This window comes from Onychomys torridus, chromosome 2 (assembly GCF_903995425.1).
Source record: "Onychomys torridus chromosome 2, mOncTor1.1, whole genome shotgun sequence".
Lineage (NCBI taxonomy): Eukaryota > Metazoa > Chordata > Mammalia > Rodentia > Cricetidae > Onychomys > Onychomys torridus.
The window spans coordinates 41,319,385-41,334,833 of record NC_050444.1 but is presented as its reverse complement, the minus strand read 5'-3'; the positions used below and the strand labels follow the sequence as shown (position 1 = coordinate 41,334,833).

The following is a 15,449-nucleotide window of genomic DNA, read 5'->3' as shown; positions in this document are numbered from 1 at the left end:
CAGATGCATGCAGGCTCCATGTTTGCTGCTCTGGTCTTCATGAACCCCAATTTGGAGCCCTGATCAGTGTGAGCCATATTTGATCCAAAGGCTTGGTGCAAACTTTGAATGAAGATGTTGAAATACAAAGCTGTGAGATGATGATGTTATGGGAAAAGGCTGTTGGAAACTGACTCCCTTATGAGTATGAGGTGGTCATAAATGAAATTAATACTTTTATAAGGGACTCTAAATAATTCCCTGTCCCTTCAACCAGCTAAGGATAAACTGTGAGTGACTGTGTCTCATGAAAGTGAACCATCAGACACATCTGCTAGCATCTGGGTTTCATATTTTTCAGCTTCCAGAGATATGAGAAGTAAATTTATATTCTTATAGCCTTATATATGGTATCTTTTCATAGCAACCTAGGAAGATATATGAGTCTCAGTCTTCTTTTTATCTGTGCATGGGTGTCCTGGGGTAAGCTGCACAGTGTGTTTATGTCTGATCCCCATGGACAGAAGGAGAATGGTGATAATGGGCTGATGCTGTCCTTCACTTATCTAATTACACATTTTGAAAGAACAAGCTAATGTTCCTGAAAATGCTTTTAAATACAAAATATTATGACAATATTAATATGATTTTTCTTTTAGCCAGGAAGATTTCTAAAGAAATGCAAATGCTATTCAGAATTCCCAACACACGCAGGTAAACTACAGTTTATCGGGTGGTACTGCTATTTATCATGCTGGCGCCTTAAGGTGTATTACTCAAGCAGCTGAGCTTTGGTGAAGTACAATGAGAAACTGCTCTATAATGCATGATGTGTGTGCTCAGAAGAGCATCATATTGAATTCTCTAGCTTCTTGTCACTACTGTAACAAATTACCACAAACAAGGAGACCTGTAGAAGTCCAAAGTTATTCCCCCTACCAGTCCCACAGACTGAAATCCAAACTCAAAGGTTTGCCAGATCCTTGATGTCTCTGAAGGCTCTAGGGTAGGACCACTCCCGCCTCTTCTGGTGGCTGCTGGCTCAAGTAGTACCTGGAGGTCTCATAATGCTGGCCTCTGTTTTCACATGGCCTTCTCTTTCCCCAGGTGTCTCTTCTCTTCTGAAGACATGCGTCATTCAGAACCTACCTGGATAAGACCAGAGGATCCAGTCACACACTTCCTAGCTTAATTATACCCTTTCCTAAGTAAAGTTATATTTACAAGTTCCTAGGATTGGGGATTTCAGTGTATCATTGGAGGGGCCACCATTCAATCCATAATAGGAATGTCCCTGCTAGTGTCTGTCAGCTTGAGAACAAGAGCCACTCCTGATGGAAAAGCCATGTAGTATAGCTGAAGTAGAACTGAAGAAGAAGGAGGGAAGGCACAGACTTGTATCAGTACCACCCATTCAGAACTGAAAAGATGTGTATCTCAAAGCTATTTGTTTTTCTAGAAAACTTCAGTTCTCACCCTTGCATATTCTCCATACCCTGTTGCTCTCCACCTCTGTCTCCTCTTATCCTTTGGTTTAGGGCATCTGTTGACACCAACTGTCCTTCTGCTTTAAGTCTGAATGAGGCAGTAAGCCACTGGAATGCCCTAAAGAGATGTTGTCCTCTGAAACTCTAGTGACTTGTGCAGAGTCATACATCCAGTAAAGAAGTGAGAGCATGCATGTTTTCTTCCTCCCAGGCCTGGGCCTTTATCCCACTGGTCATCCTTCCTCCCCCTCTCCTCTTACGGGTGGGCATGACTGAGTTTACATTGTCAGTCCCTACTTAGGAAGCTTCTTCCCTTTCTTCTCTAGATCTTTTTGCCTTTGATACAGGTGATAGGGTTATATGAAAGTTTTTTTTTCAACTACCTCCTTGTAATTTTTTTCTGTGTTCTTGCAAAATCCTACTTCTCTTTTCCTTTGCTCTTTGCTTTCAAGACTTTCATTTTTGCATCCTAAGTTCTATTAAATACACACATACACATAAACACACACACACATACACACACACATCTACATGCACACACAGATGCATACAAAGAATATTATATTTTATTATTGATGTACATAAAGGAAAGCCTACCTTGGCTTTGTTGGCTTCAGGTAAAATCGGATATGGCCAGGAGTTTATTAAGCAGAGTTCTAAATGATGATTTCCTCATCGGCATTTAGAAACCTATGTAGTAAATTCTTCATCCTATGAGAATATGGACATTTGTGTGTATGAGGAAAGCGGTGAGAATGTGTTGAGAATAAGACCACTACCACAATCTTTGAGCCAAACTTCAAGCAAGCTTTAATTAAATACTGGCCAGGATGATGGACTCTGGCTAGATTACCAGAAAATGTCATGTCAATGAGTCACAATTTGCAGAGGCTTAAAAAGGCAAACCCATAAAGGCATAGTATTTCTAATCGGGGGACACATATTTCCCAATGTACATTCCGCCTGCATGCCTCCCACCTACATCCAATCAGGGGCAAGCATGCATCCTGATGAATTTTTTTGCCTACATACTTCCTACCTACATGTGATCCAGCACATCCAGTGTAGTTGGGTCAAACAAACTCGTTTAGGGGAGTGAAAACATGAACAATAGCCTCCAGCACTTCAGGAAGTATGTATCGTTGGGCAAGGGGCTTACAGGATAGAGGCATTTTTGTTTCATAGGTCTCTTAGGCACAGTCATTAACACTTTAAACACAGTTTTGGTTTTAAAGAGGAAGGCCAGTGCCTCAGGTAGATAAAAATACACACAAGAAGGCAGCTTTAAAATGGAGCTCAACTTCTCTGTTGACAGATCAGTTGGTTTTTTGTTTGTTTGTTTGTTTGTTTGTTTATTAACTTAACATAACTTAGAGTCTCCCAGGAAGAGGGAATTTCAGCTGAGAAATTCCCTTCATCAGATTGGCCTGTGTGTATGTCTGCAGGTCATTGTCTTGAGTGATGATGTGAGAAGGCCCATCGCACTGTGTTACACTATCCCCATGACAGATGGGTCCGGGTTATATGAGAAGGCAGGCTGAGTAAGTCAGAGAGAGTGAGCCAGTGCACAGTTTTCCTCCAGGTCCTCTGCTTCAGTTTCTACTCCTGTGTACCGACCTTCGCTTCCCTTAGAGGTAGACTGCTATTTGTACATGATAAAAACCTTCTTCTCTCTAAGTTGCCTTTGGTCATGGTGTTTACCACAGCAAGAGAAACCAAGCTAGAGCCACAGCATTTGGAATCACTGGGGGTGACACCTGTGGAGATGTCAATGTCTTTCCCAATAGGGTTAACTGAAGAGGAAAGAGGCTTCCTGAATGTGGTCAGCACCACCCATGGGCTGTGGTCCTGGACTAATAAAAAGGGGAAAAGTAGAAAACCAACTGAGTCCAAGCATTCCCCTCAACTCCGCTTCCTGCCAGTCAAGATGTGAGGCATCGCAGCTGCATGTTCCCCCTGCCATGAACCCCACTGTGTCTTCCCTGTGCAAAAGACTGTGCCCTCTTAAACTAGAAGCCAAAAAGACAATTTTATTTCTTTGTCTTCTGACAGTCATTTAGCAAGAGCAACAGGAAAGCATTTAATGCACCCTTATGAGCAGGTAGGTCAAGCTATGAAGTTTATTTACCCTGAAATCAGTGGGAAACTTTTGAATGACAGGGTTGGATTTTCATTCTAGAAAAGCTTCTCTTAGAGGACCTGACAGTAAAGTGAAAGGAAGATGTTAGTGGGTTTTTGTTGTTGTTGTTGTTTGTTTTTGTTTTTGTCTTGGTGGCAACTATTAAGAGAAGTAATATAAAAATGAAAAAGATTCATTTTGGCTTATGGTTCCTGAAGTTGCACACCAAGGTTGGATGCATTTGCAGTTTGGACCTGGGGGAGGCACAGCAGCAGGAACACAGGCTGGAGAGCAGAGGAAGTAGAGGGGGGGGCTGGTGAGATACAGTACCAAGGGTGCTAGGGCTCCCATGGACTTCTTCCTCTGTCTGTGCCTTCACTCCTTAATTTACACATCTTTCCAACACAGTACTACCAGTTGAGGACCAAGACATCAATCAAAGAATGTGTGTATGTTTGTGTTGAGAGTGGGGGACATTCTGTACTCAAATAAATGGAACAACTGCTTGTTTAAGGTTTAACGGTAGTGACAACTAAGATTATGTCAAACAGCATCTTATGTGACTCACTTCTACTGTTGTGTAGTTCTCATGAGAACCTTACAAATTGGTCACATTACAGATGAGGAAACTGGCAGAGATGGTCATGATCCCTTTGCCTACTGGGTGGGCACAAATAAATGCAGGCAGATCAGTCAAGAGGATTGGACCCAGACTATGGGAACACATTGGAAAGATTTTAAAACCAACAAGGAATCCTTCATGGGCCAAGTTTTGGGAAATTGAAGAATCAAGGATTATTCCTGGGCCTCTGTATTAAATGTGGATGAAATAGGGTAGGATTCTGTGGTCATAAATAGTTGGGAAGAACAGGAGCTTGGCTTTAGAAAGTTAGTGCTTGTAGAGAGACTGAACTTGACTATACCAACATACATTATTTTTTCTATGAACAAGAAATATACCAGGTTATTTTATTTTATTTTTTATCTTGTTTTTACATTATGATTGATAGAGATGTAAGTTCACTGCTACCTGGCCTGATGTGATGAGGGTTTTCAAGGAATTTTTAGAGATGAATTTTCATTTATTAATCCTTATGAGAAGAACAGAAATAAATTTCCTTAGCTTTGGCTATCAGTAGTCTGTCTCTGCCTTTTCTCTCTCTCCCCTTTCTATTTCTTGCTACAACCTATAGCACATACCATGTAAACCACCAATAAGATGAATAACCGTGGCAATGAACTTCCATCTATGTAAACAGAGACTGAAGATGGACAGGGCTCCTTGGGGACTATGTGACTTTAAGTAATTTACCCTCAATACAATGTGAAGAGTTCTATTTTTTTTTAAATTTTTCTGTCATGCCATTGATCTCATAGATGTTTATTGAGCTTCTGATATGTGCTTCTGGGATGTACTAAGCTGTCTGACCCACTCTCAAGCAGTGAATCCTTTGTCAGCCAAACTCAGCAGGCTAGAAGAAGAGTCAGACTATAGTAATTAAAAACATGCAGCCAAGTGTGGCTACCTCCAGCTGCTCCCTTTGATCCTAGCATTTGTTTCTATCTCAGTCCATCTCCAGCTTGTTGTCACCCAGTGACCTACTTACTTTATAAAACTGGACTAAGTGGAATTGGAAGAAAATTTGCACATTCCTTCTTTCTTCCTGCCCAATTAAAAGGGGAATGTATCTACAAATTTAATGAGAACCTATAAAGGGTTAGCTATACATTGAATTTGGGTCATTGGGTAAAGAAGTGGATAGTTAGAAGTAATGTGAAGTAAAATGATAGGTTGGTATGACTACGCATGCCTGTAATCCCAGTGCTTTTGAGGCAGAAGCAGGGGGATAGTTTCAAAGTCAGTCTTGGCTATCTGGCAAGACTCTAAGAGAAAGAACATCAACAACAATAAGCACACAGAGAAAGAGAGAGAGAGAGAGAGAGAGAGAGAGAGAGAGAGAGAGAGAGAACAAGAAGGAAAGAGAGAGAGAGAAAGAAAGGAAGGAAGGAAGGAAGGAAGGAAGGAAAGAAGGAAGGAAGGAAGGGACAGAGAGAGAGACACATGGGGTGAAACCACATGTTTCAAGTTCTGCTTATTCTGAGTTTGGGATACATGTATATGACTGTGAACTTATATCTCTACTAGGTTGGAGTGAGATATCTCAGACTTAACAGACTTTCAACCACCCAACTACCAACACCATTTTCTCCTCTTTGCCTGGGAAAAGAATGGGAGCATCTCAAACTATTTGGGGGGCACCCAAGTTGGGGTATCGGGATCTGTCCCTGGTCTATGGGCAGGCTTCTGGAACCCAGTGCCTGTGGTGTGACACCTTGCACAGCCTTGGTGCAGTGGGAAGGGGCTTGGATCTACCTAGGCTCAGTGGGCTGAGCTCTGCTGACTCCCCATGGGAGACCTCGATTTGGGGGATTTGGGGATGTGGAGTGGCTTGGGAAGGAGGGCTAGGGGTTGGGAGGAGGGAGGAGGGGGGATCTGTAGATAGTATGTGGAGTGAGTAGAAAATTTCTTAATAAAGAAAAATGAAAAGAAAAGATATAGCCAGATTTTTTTTTACAATCTACAGCTGTTGTCCGTCACCAATTAAGCTGACCAAGTCTTTGTCAAGTGTGACTCTCATCAGAATACTTGTCCCTGAGAGTTTACTTGGTAGTTTTTACTAACAAGTTGTTTATGAATATATATGTATGTGTGTACGTATGTATGTATGTATGTATATATTCATAGATGTGCTTGGAGGAACAAAGAAGAAATGAAGATGGAAAGAACTAGGTAGAATAATGAGAGAGCAGAAGAAGGGACAGAGAGGAGCTAAGTATGAGAACAGAAGAGAAGCTGTAGAGATCGAATTGATTTAGAAGAATAAAATGAATGGACTGAAAAAAAAAGAGTGGGAGAATCCACAATTTTTTATTCTTCTCATTTCTTTACATACCAAGCTGACAGTAACCTCTAGACTAATGGGTCTGGCTACAAAACACTACAAAACCAACAAGATGGTTGATCTTGATTGCCCACTTCATTGGTTCTGGAATCAATTAAGAGCCATGCCTCAGGGCAGATCACTGAAAGCATTTTCAGAAGGATTAATTTATGGGAGAAGTCTTCTCCCTAGAGCAGGTGGCACCTTCGGGAGGTGGCCCACAAATGAAGAGGTCAGAGGGAAGAAGAGTGCTGCCTGCATGCCTTTGCTTGTTGATGGTTAGGGCAGCAATCTCTGCTGCTCCCGCTGATGACATTCCCTGCTGATATCCAAGTCCATCTTCTTGGGATTTCAGTGTGAACTGAAAATCAGCAGCTATCCAGGCATCTTCAGGCCATCCGCACGAGATTGGGACTGCTGAGGCATTTAGGTTCATGGACTAAAGAGTTATTGGGTTCTTGGCTTCTCCAATGTGAAATGTCTATTGTCCTACTCAACCCCTATTGATAGTAAGCCGTTCTAGCAAATCCTCTTTACAGCACATTTTATTGGCTTTGTTCTTCTTGAGTACTGGGTTATTAAGTATAGTATTTTCCGCTTCCATGTCTCCAACTATGAAGCCAGTTTCCAGCATCCCTGTACTGCTTTCTATCTGGTCATTTTGCCTCCTTTCTTGCTCTTTTCTTCTCCATCCTCCATCCTTTGTATGCTTGCCTTTTGATAGAGCTTTCAGTAGATCATGCCACTTGTTTCAACCCCTCAGTGACTTCCCATTGCAACTGGAATAAAGAGCAATTGCATTCCCACAGCATACTAGGCTACTTATGATGTACCTCTACACTTCTGACCTCCTTTTCTTCCTTTCACCTCCTTACTTCACTGAGTAGGATCCTCTTATTTGTATCTTCTAGCCCTTCATTCTTGCCATCCATATTCTGAGCTGCCGGGCTCTTATTTGATACTCATTCTGCTTAGGTCTCAATCAAAGCACCATCCCATCTGGCTGGCACTTAGTGATCACCTGAGCTATATTCTCAACCCAGTCACTTGTTATATTATCAGACTTTATTGTCTTTGAAACTTTGGAATGTGTCTGACATTATTTTGTTGTTGTTTTTGTTGTTGTTGTTATAAACATTGCCTCACTGTTCTGACAAAGCTATTCTGGAACCTTCTATTGTAGCCAAGAATGATTTCAAACTCATGATCCTTTTGCCTCTGTCTTCCCAGGGATGGTATTAGAAGAATGCTCTAACATGCCTGGCCTAAGATTTTCTTTCATATCTACTTCTTAATGAGTTTGACATCTCTTTCCAGCACAAGGATTAAAATTTCTAGAAGGAAGAACCCTTCCTGGCTTGGTCATGGTTTTATACTCAGTATCTACAAGAATAAATCAATATTTATTGAGTGTCAGAACAAATAACAGATGGACTGACTCTTCTTTAATCCTGGTGGATACTTAGAGGAAGTGATTAGAATGATAAAATGCATTTGAAGAGATGAGAGAAACAATGTAAAACACTGACTCCATTTTGCTAGAGACACTTTAAAAATATGGGTAAGAAATGGGGACATTTTAAAAAAGGAATTTAGAATATTATGTCTTGAGAAATGTATTAGTCAGATTTTCTAGAGTCACAGAACATATGGAATGAATCTCTATCTATCATCTCTCTCTCTCTCTCTCTCTCTCTCTCTCTCTCTATATATATATATATATATATATATATATATATATATATATATATATATATGGAATTTTTTGGAATGATAGGCTTCAGTCCAGCTAACCTAACAGTGACTTGTAGATGGAAAGTCCAAGAATCTCATGGTTGCTCAGTCCCACAAGGCTGGGTGTGTCTCAGCTGGTCTTCTGTACATGCTGGAGTCCCAAAGAAGAAAGCTCCAGTGCTAGTGAAGGAATGGGTGCTCTGGCAAGGTGAGGGCTAGCAGGCAAAGAACAAAATCTTTGTTCTTCCATGTCCTTATAAAAGCTTCCAGCAGAAGGTGTGGCCCAGATTAAAAGTGTTCCCACCTCAACATTTGGATTAAAGGTATGTGTTTTCTCAGATCAAAAGTGTATTGTCTTCCCGCCTCAAGATCCAGATCACAGGTGGGACCTCCATTTCTGGATTGTAGCTCTTTCCAGATACAGTCAAGTTGACAACCAAGAATAGTCATTCCAAGAACTAATGTTTAATTTTGCTGTGAGAATGCACATGTTCAGATAGATGGTTGTTACTTACCAGACAGCTTAGTGGGGAAGTTTTAAGAACCTTGGCTTCAGAGAGGCCACATTTATGCTGGACTTTGAATTTTACCTTGAACTTGAGGTGTCACTAATAATCATCAGTAATAATCCTGCTGAAACACCTTGGGTTTTCTTTTATAATAACATTCTGAGGTTTTATATTGTACCTATAGAAATAAGGCCTCAATCCTCAATGAGCACAATTTTTACAGTGGCAGGGGATAGGCTAGGCTTTTTTTTTCAGTCACTGAACAAAATTCTTATGACAAATACAAAGAGAGAGGGATGGAGAAAGAGAGAGATTCTGGAGAATAGGGAACATGGACTAGGGTCACAAGTGTTCATAACAGAAGCACCTTTAAAAGGATCTTTAATTTCTTATTTGTGAACTTCAGAAAAATCCATTTCCTATTCAGTCTTAAGTGATGCAGTTAAACTCAGAAAGCAGAGTATAAAGAAAATAATAGAACTGGGCATCACGAAGAAATGAAGCCTTCTCTATTTTGTGTTCTCTACATAGTCTCATGTTCAGGGCAATATATAATGGAGGACATTGTGTTGAGGCATTCAAAATGATATCCACTAGGAAAAACAGATGATAGTCCAAGCTCCATGTCACTAGGAGGAGGCAGTGATGGTGAGGAGGAGCCTCCAGGAAACTGGAACAGAAAGGAAGTATCTGAAAGTGCCAGATTGGCAATGTGCCTTAAAGCAAATGAAACACTCCTGAGGGCACAAAGTAACAAGGTGTCTTATCTTCAATTTTCCTCCTCAAGCTGCTTGAATATACAAATAGTTAGACTTGTCTTCAACAGGACCTCCTTCATAACTGATAGAAGCAAGGTAAACTGAAAATTTACAGCAGCCAGTTTGTATATAAAAAAGGACAGAATAACATTAAATAAGTTTGGGATACTTTTAAGCATGAGGTAATATGTGATTCAAGCAACCCTGCATCTTCTCTAACTTTGAGGCATCTGCTCTGGGCATTAAGAACACCAATAACCTTATCTCACTCACTATTTTAGATATATTATGAAGACTCTTCATGACCAGTTTCTTGGTCCATTAAAATTACAATTCCATTTATCCTTATATTGTGTTATTTTCATGATGATTAAAATCAGATTTACATAAATTTCAAGTACATGCTGAGATGACCTATTATTTAGTTCCGCTAAATAGTCCAAGGTAGGAAACCAAAAAGCACAAAGGTTCAGCTTATTAGACCTCCTCCAGCTAACTTTGTTCAGAATAATCAACCAAGCAATAAGGTTTTCAGGTGGCTTCTCTAGCCTGCATCACCTTCTAGGGCTTTTTTCCAGTAGCAGTTTCTTCCCTCACTGATATGAAATGGTCTAGCATGGTTATTGAATAGATGATGTGTAGAAGTATGAGGAACCTTACATGTCGTCTTAGTGGTCCAGAAGCATTTGCTGCCCTGGCAATATACTGATGCTCTCTTTAAAATTCTTCTTTTAGAGAACTTGCAACAGATCTCAGATGATTGACGCAGAATGTTCCAGAGGATAAGAAAAATCCACAGCTAAGGCTACTTTCTTTCCCCCTACAGGTAAGTATGTCCATGCGTTCTATCTACTTAGCCCCCATTTGAAGTTTCTTGAGGTAGGGACTTTTAAAATTTCACTCATAGATTTATAATTGATCTAAAAGACAAAGTGTCTAGCTGAAGGTAATTTTAGAAAGTTCACTCAGACCTCCACCTAATTGACCACGAGTGCTCATGTGAGGTCACTTGCTTGTGGTAAGGCCACCCTCCCCCTGGGTGTGAGAATTCTTCCTCCCTGTCCCTCTCCTCCCTGTGTGTGTTCCAACCTACCCCTGGGCATTACGGCAACATGACATAAGAATATATTTTCTAAATTTGCATAAAATGAGAACTTCACAGATGGGCAGCACATGCTTCCCATAAGTCCAGTGTGAAAATGGCTCGATAGCACTTGTCGCTACACACACTCTTTCCACATTCCTGGCACACATACATCTTAAACAAACAGGAATTGCGACAAGCAAAACAGATGGGCAACAAAAAAAAGTTTCCAAGGCACGCTTCCCAAAATTCTCCCTTGAACATGGGACTGTATCACTTGTCACAATAAATCTGAAAGTAGTTTGGGTATTAACAGACAGTCTTTGCTGAAGGGGAAAGCTTGAGATATTCATTTCCATACCTCAGGGGGAAATGTTGGAAACACCTTTGCCTCCCCTGATTATGGAGAGACAAGCGCCTGTCCTCTCACATATCGGTGGCTTGCTAATTGTGTAGGAAGCTTTCTCTGGTATCTTCTGTTTTTTTTTTTTTTTCCCCCACTCTACCAAAATAGATGTGGTATAACTAGAGAGCAGGAGGGTGCTAAAGCCTATTTCCTATTCCCCATACTGTCAAGTATGGTTCTTGACTTGCTTATTTGAAAACTATGATGGATCAGGTAGCCCTTCTCCAGTTTCCCACACACCCATATTGAAAACTAAGACACCATTATAGTTCTGACTCCATCTCTAAATTTCTAAAATTTCTTGGAATGCAATTAAAAGAACAGTGGATAGAAAATCATGACACAAAGGCTTTGGTGCTCTGTTTAACATTTAACAGAAGCTGACTCACATCAAATTAGCAAGTCTTTTGAGCTCTCTGGACTTTCACTGCATCTGGTTAATTGGTCCATCAAATAGATCCCATCACCATGGTATTGTTGATAATTATTACCATAAACCCAAGTCCTCATGGAAACCCACTGTCTGTGTAATCACTGTTATTCTAGACACTGATGTCTATAGGTACTGGGTCAAGGCCACATATACCTCAGTGCCACACCTCCCTGCCAGTATTCTGCCAGCCACAGCTGCCAGCCACATCTACTCTCCAAGTCAACGCTCCAGCTATGACAGCCTAAAGAGGCTAAAGAAGGCAAGAATACTGTTAAGTACACTCTCCAGATCAAGTACTTTTAACTTGTGAGGTACCAGAGCTCTTATTTAAGTCTTCACCTTCTGGTAGCCATCATTTCTTCTGATGTGGAACTCACAACGGCATGTATCAGTTGTTTGATTCCGCCAAGCATATCAACCAAGCCACAGCACAGCAGTGTTCTTCACAAAGCATGTATTTGTTCAAGCAAGATTTTCACACATCAAAACACTCACAGATATCTTTATAGTGTGTTATTTTCCTGTTGATTAACCATCTAGAAACCAACTGTCAGTCATCTCTAAAGTCACTTCTTTAAGAATTTCTTTTTAATGGAAGTTACTGTACACTGGGCCACTTGTTACAAATGTATGTTTACAGCTTCAGTAAATGAAATGACAGAGCTAATGTTACCATCCATGGTATGCCAGATACTGCCCAGATCACTCTACCCTTTAAATCCAAAGAACAAACCCATTGTTATTGCCACCTTCATTTTCCACGGCAAAGTATTGAAACAGAAGGAATGAGGCCATTCTCTTCAGCTGCACAGAGGGGAGAGGCAAAGCCTTTTACATGTTTGTATGAGAAAATTAATGGTCTAGTAAAGTTTTGTTTTGATTTTGTTCTTATTCTTAGTATTTTTCTGTTTGCCTATTTTTATGTCATAAAAATAAAGTGAAATATATTTCCATTTGTTCTAACTGTGCATCTTCCAAACATATCATGCAGCCATTGAAAAAAACAGATATTGAGATTGAAGCCACTGGATTCACCGTGTTCTGTTGTCAAAGAATAAAAAACTCATCACTTTACTTATCAAGAACGGGACATTTGTTTTGATTGCTATTGTCATGTGATTATGATTATTGCTGTTATTATTGTTTATGTGTATGTATGTGCATGCAGATGCCATGATGCCCATATGGAGTCAGAGGACAACTTTGTAAAGGCAGTTCTCTCCTTCTACCATGTGGGTTCTGGGGATGGAACCTGGGCCACAAGACTTGGTTGGCAGCAAGCTCCTTTACCTTCTAAGCCATCTTGCTGGCCCTGTTTGGTGTTTTGAGAAAGGAGTTCATAGAACTCAAGCTGACCTGGAACTTGCTACATAGACAAGAAGATAACCTTGAGTACCTGCATCCTCCCTGTGCCACCACATCTGGCTAAAATGTGTTGTTATTTAATTACTATTATTTTGGTTTGTTTTAAACAAAGATTCACCATGGAGCCCAGGCTAACACAGAACCCTTGTCAGTTCTTTTGCTTTGTCCTCAATGCTGGGATTACAGACATGTGCCATCACACCCCCTCCAATAGTGTGTGTGTGTGTGTGTGTGTGTGTGTGTGTGTGTGTGTGTGTTTTAATGATCTGTGTAATTTTTTTATGTGGCACTGTTTACTGTACGAGAGAAACACGAGGCACAATAAAACCCACTATAAGAGTTTTTTAGGGGAGAGTAAAGAAGGGGTGTGGAGTAGGTCTACTAGAAGCAAACCGTGTGGGAGAAGGGGCAGGGAAATGGGTGGAATCTGCTTTTATGAGTCCCCCTGGGCATGCCCATATGGGCATATGCAGCTACATCATGCATGAGCACGTGGTCATGCTGCGTGCAAATTACGTGATCATGGAGGTGCATGTATTTTGTAGGACATAAGTCCCTGGGATGACTAAGCATCTTTTTGCCTGGCTGCTGGACAACACATGCGCAGTCATGTAGCTGGGAGAATGGCTAGGAATTCTAATAATCTGCACTAAGAATAAAGGTAAATGAGATCTTTAATTGACTCTTGTATAATATTTTTGTGTGTAATGTGTATGTATTTATTTTGGCTAAAAATTTCCCTTTTCAGAAGGCAGTTTGTTGTGTTAGTGTGAAGTGGGTTTACTTTGCTAGTAAATGTGGGCCCTGATGTGGCTAGGAATAAGAAATGTGAAGGGTGGTGAAGGAAGCCAGTCTGAACAAAGAATGTGGCATGGGCAACCTGCCTGGTGGGAAGTCTACCCACTGACTGTCAGCAGTTAATCATGGAGATCAAAAACACTCTGAGGGGAGCACTTTCTAAAGTCATCAAAATTATAACATTCAGACTTCTGGTTCTTTCAAATTACAGTCATGTTTTCCACCTACCAGGTTAATTTTCTAGACTCTGAGTTTCTCCTCTAAGTCAGTTGTGAGAAAATGTCAGTGTGACATCACGGTTGGCCTTCAGGAACAAATTCCAATAATTCAGAACACTATGGTGGAATCTTCCTTCCTGTTTGCAGGAAAAGGCAAGCTCAGGGAGCCAAGTCCCTCATCCAGATAATTAGCAACTCTCCAATCTGTTAATTGAGGACATGTGTGCCAAACTTTCTTGGCAACCTCAGTCAGACAGTTGTAGGTGGTCAGTCCATCAGTCACAGTCGCAGAGTGCCAGAGTGTATTCGGCCCTACATTAAAAACTCTGCATTAAAGACAGATCTGATGTGCTCTTTGACTTGAAAAAATAAATGTGCTAAATTTTTTGGAAATTGGCTGTTCTCAGTCCTAAATTTGGTGAGGCTGAAAACAAAATGATTTCATTAACCCTATCTCTTTTCACGGTCTTCAATGGAAAAATGACTTCCTTTCCTGTTTTCATTGTAACTCTAGAGGAAATTTCAAGAATGAGGTACAGTTCTGTCTATATACAGGTGACTAAGCAGAGACGAGGCAGGGATGCTAATGTGGAAAAACAGATTCTGGCAAGGAACCATTCATAACTGGAGTTACTCGGATGGTTCCTTGAAGGTTCTGGCATATTTTTACAGACCTAAATGCAGTTACCTGGTCTTCTGTCAGTGCTTGCACACTGTTGCCCACTGTGTAAGTAACACAGGCATTCCACATAAAGAATGAGGGAGGATGACCAGCAGGTAGAGCTGGGAAAAGACTTGACACTGGGAGAAGCAGAGCTAATGCCACCAGAGGCACATCAAACACTTCAGTGTAGAGAAAGAATAATTATCTGCTCCGAGGAGTCCCCCAAAGAAATGAGGTATTCACTTGCACATAAGTTGTAGCTGACTTCTACTCACTTCTCATGTGTTTTACAAGTATGTTCCTCCAAGCAAGTTGCAATTCATGTCTTGGTCTAAATAAAAATCCACGTGTGTGTCTGTGAGTGTCCAAGGGTGATATGCAAACTCTCTGAGGCATGAGGCAGGTCTCAGTGTCCTGCTCTGTTCTTCTCCACCTTATTCCACTGAGATAGGATCTCTTACTGGACCTGGAGCTAGGCCATTGGCCAATAAGCCCACCCCCAAATCCTCCTGTCTCTGATTCCAGCAGCACTAGGGTCACAGGTGTATGCATCTATGTCTGACTTTGTACATGGGTGCTCAGTTTCTCATGCTTGTAGGGCAAGTGCTGTTACCCATTGAGCTACCCACAGCTCCAAAACGCAAATATGTTTTGTGAGAATAATATTGTTCCCACAAATGAAGTGCACATTTTTTTTTTTTTGGTTTTAAACTGTTTTCTAAGATGTACAAACTCACCTGCTCAGTTTGAGTTGAACTCACAATAGAAAAAAGAAAGTGTAGGCATTAATCACTGTGAAGGCAAGTTCAGGGTTAAGAAGTCCCTAAGCTATCACAGAAATCCTGTCTGCCAAATGTGGGGAAAAAAGAAATTCTGTGGCTCTGCACATACTGAACAAAGCTCATTGTGAAATTAAGGTCAGTTTTGATGATTTGCAACTGGCTAGTAGAAGC

General features: G+C 40.8%; 1 long non-coding RNA gene across 1 annotated transcript; it reads left to right on the top strand.

Annotated features, from left to right (window-relative positions):
- Positions 1-637: 637 nt before the first annotated feature.
- Positions 638-12,579, top strand: LOC118578518. Its single transcript, XR_004944266.1, has 3 exons — positions 638-693; positions 10,264-10,354; positions 12,443-12,579. It is a non-coding gene; the product is annotated as an uncharacterized LOC118578518 (long non-coding RNA).
- The last annotated feature ends 2,870 nt before the right edge of the window (positions 12,580-15,449 follow it).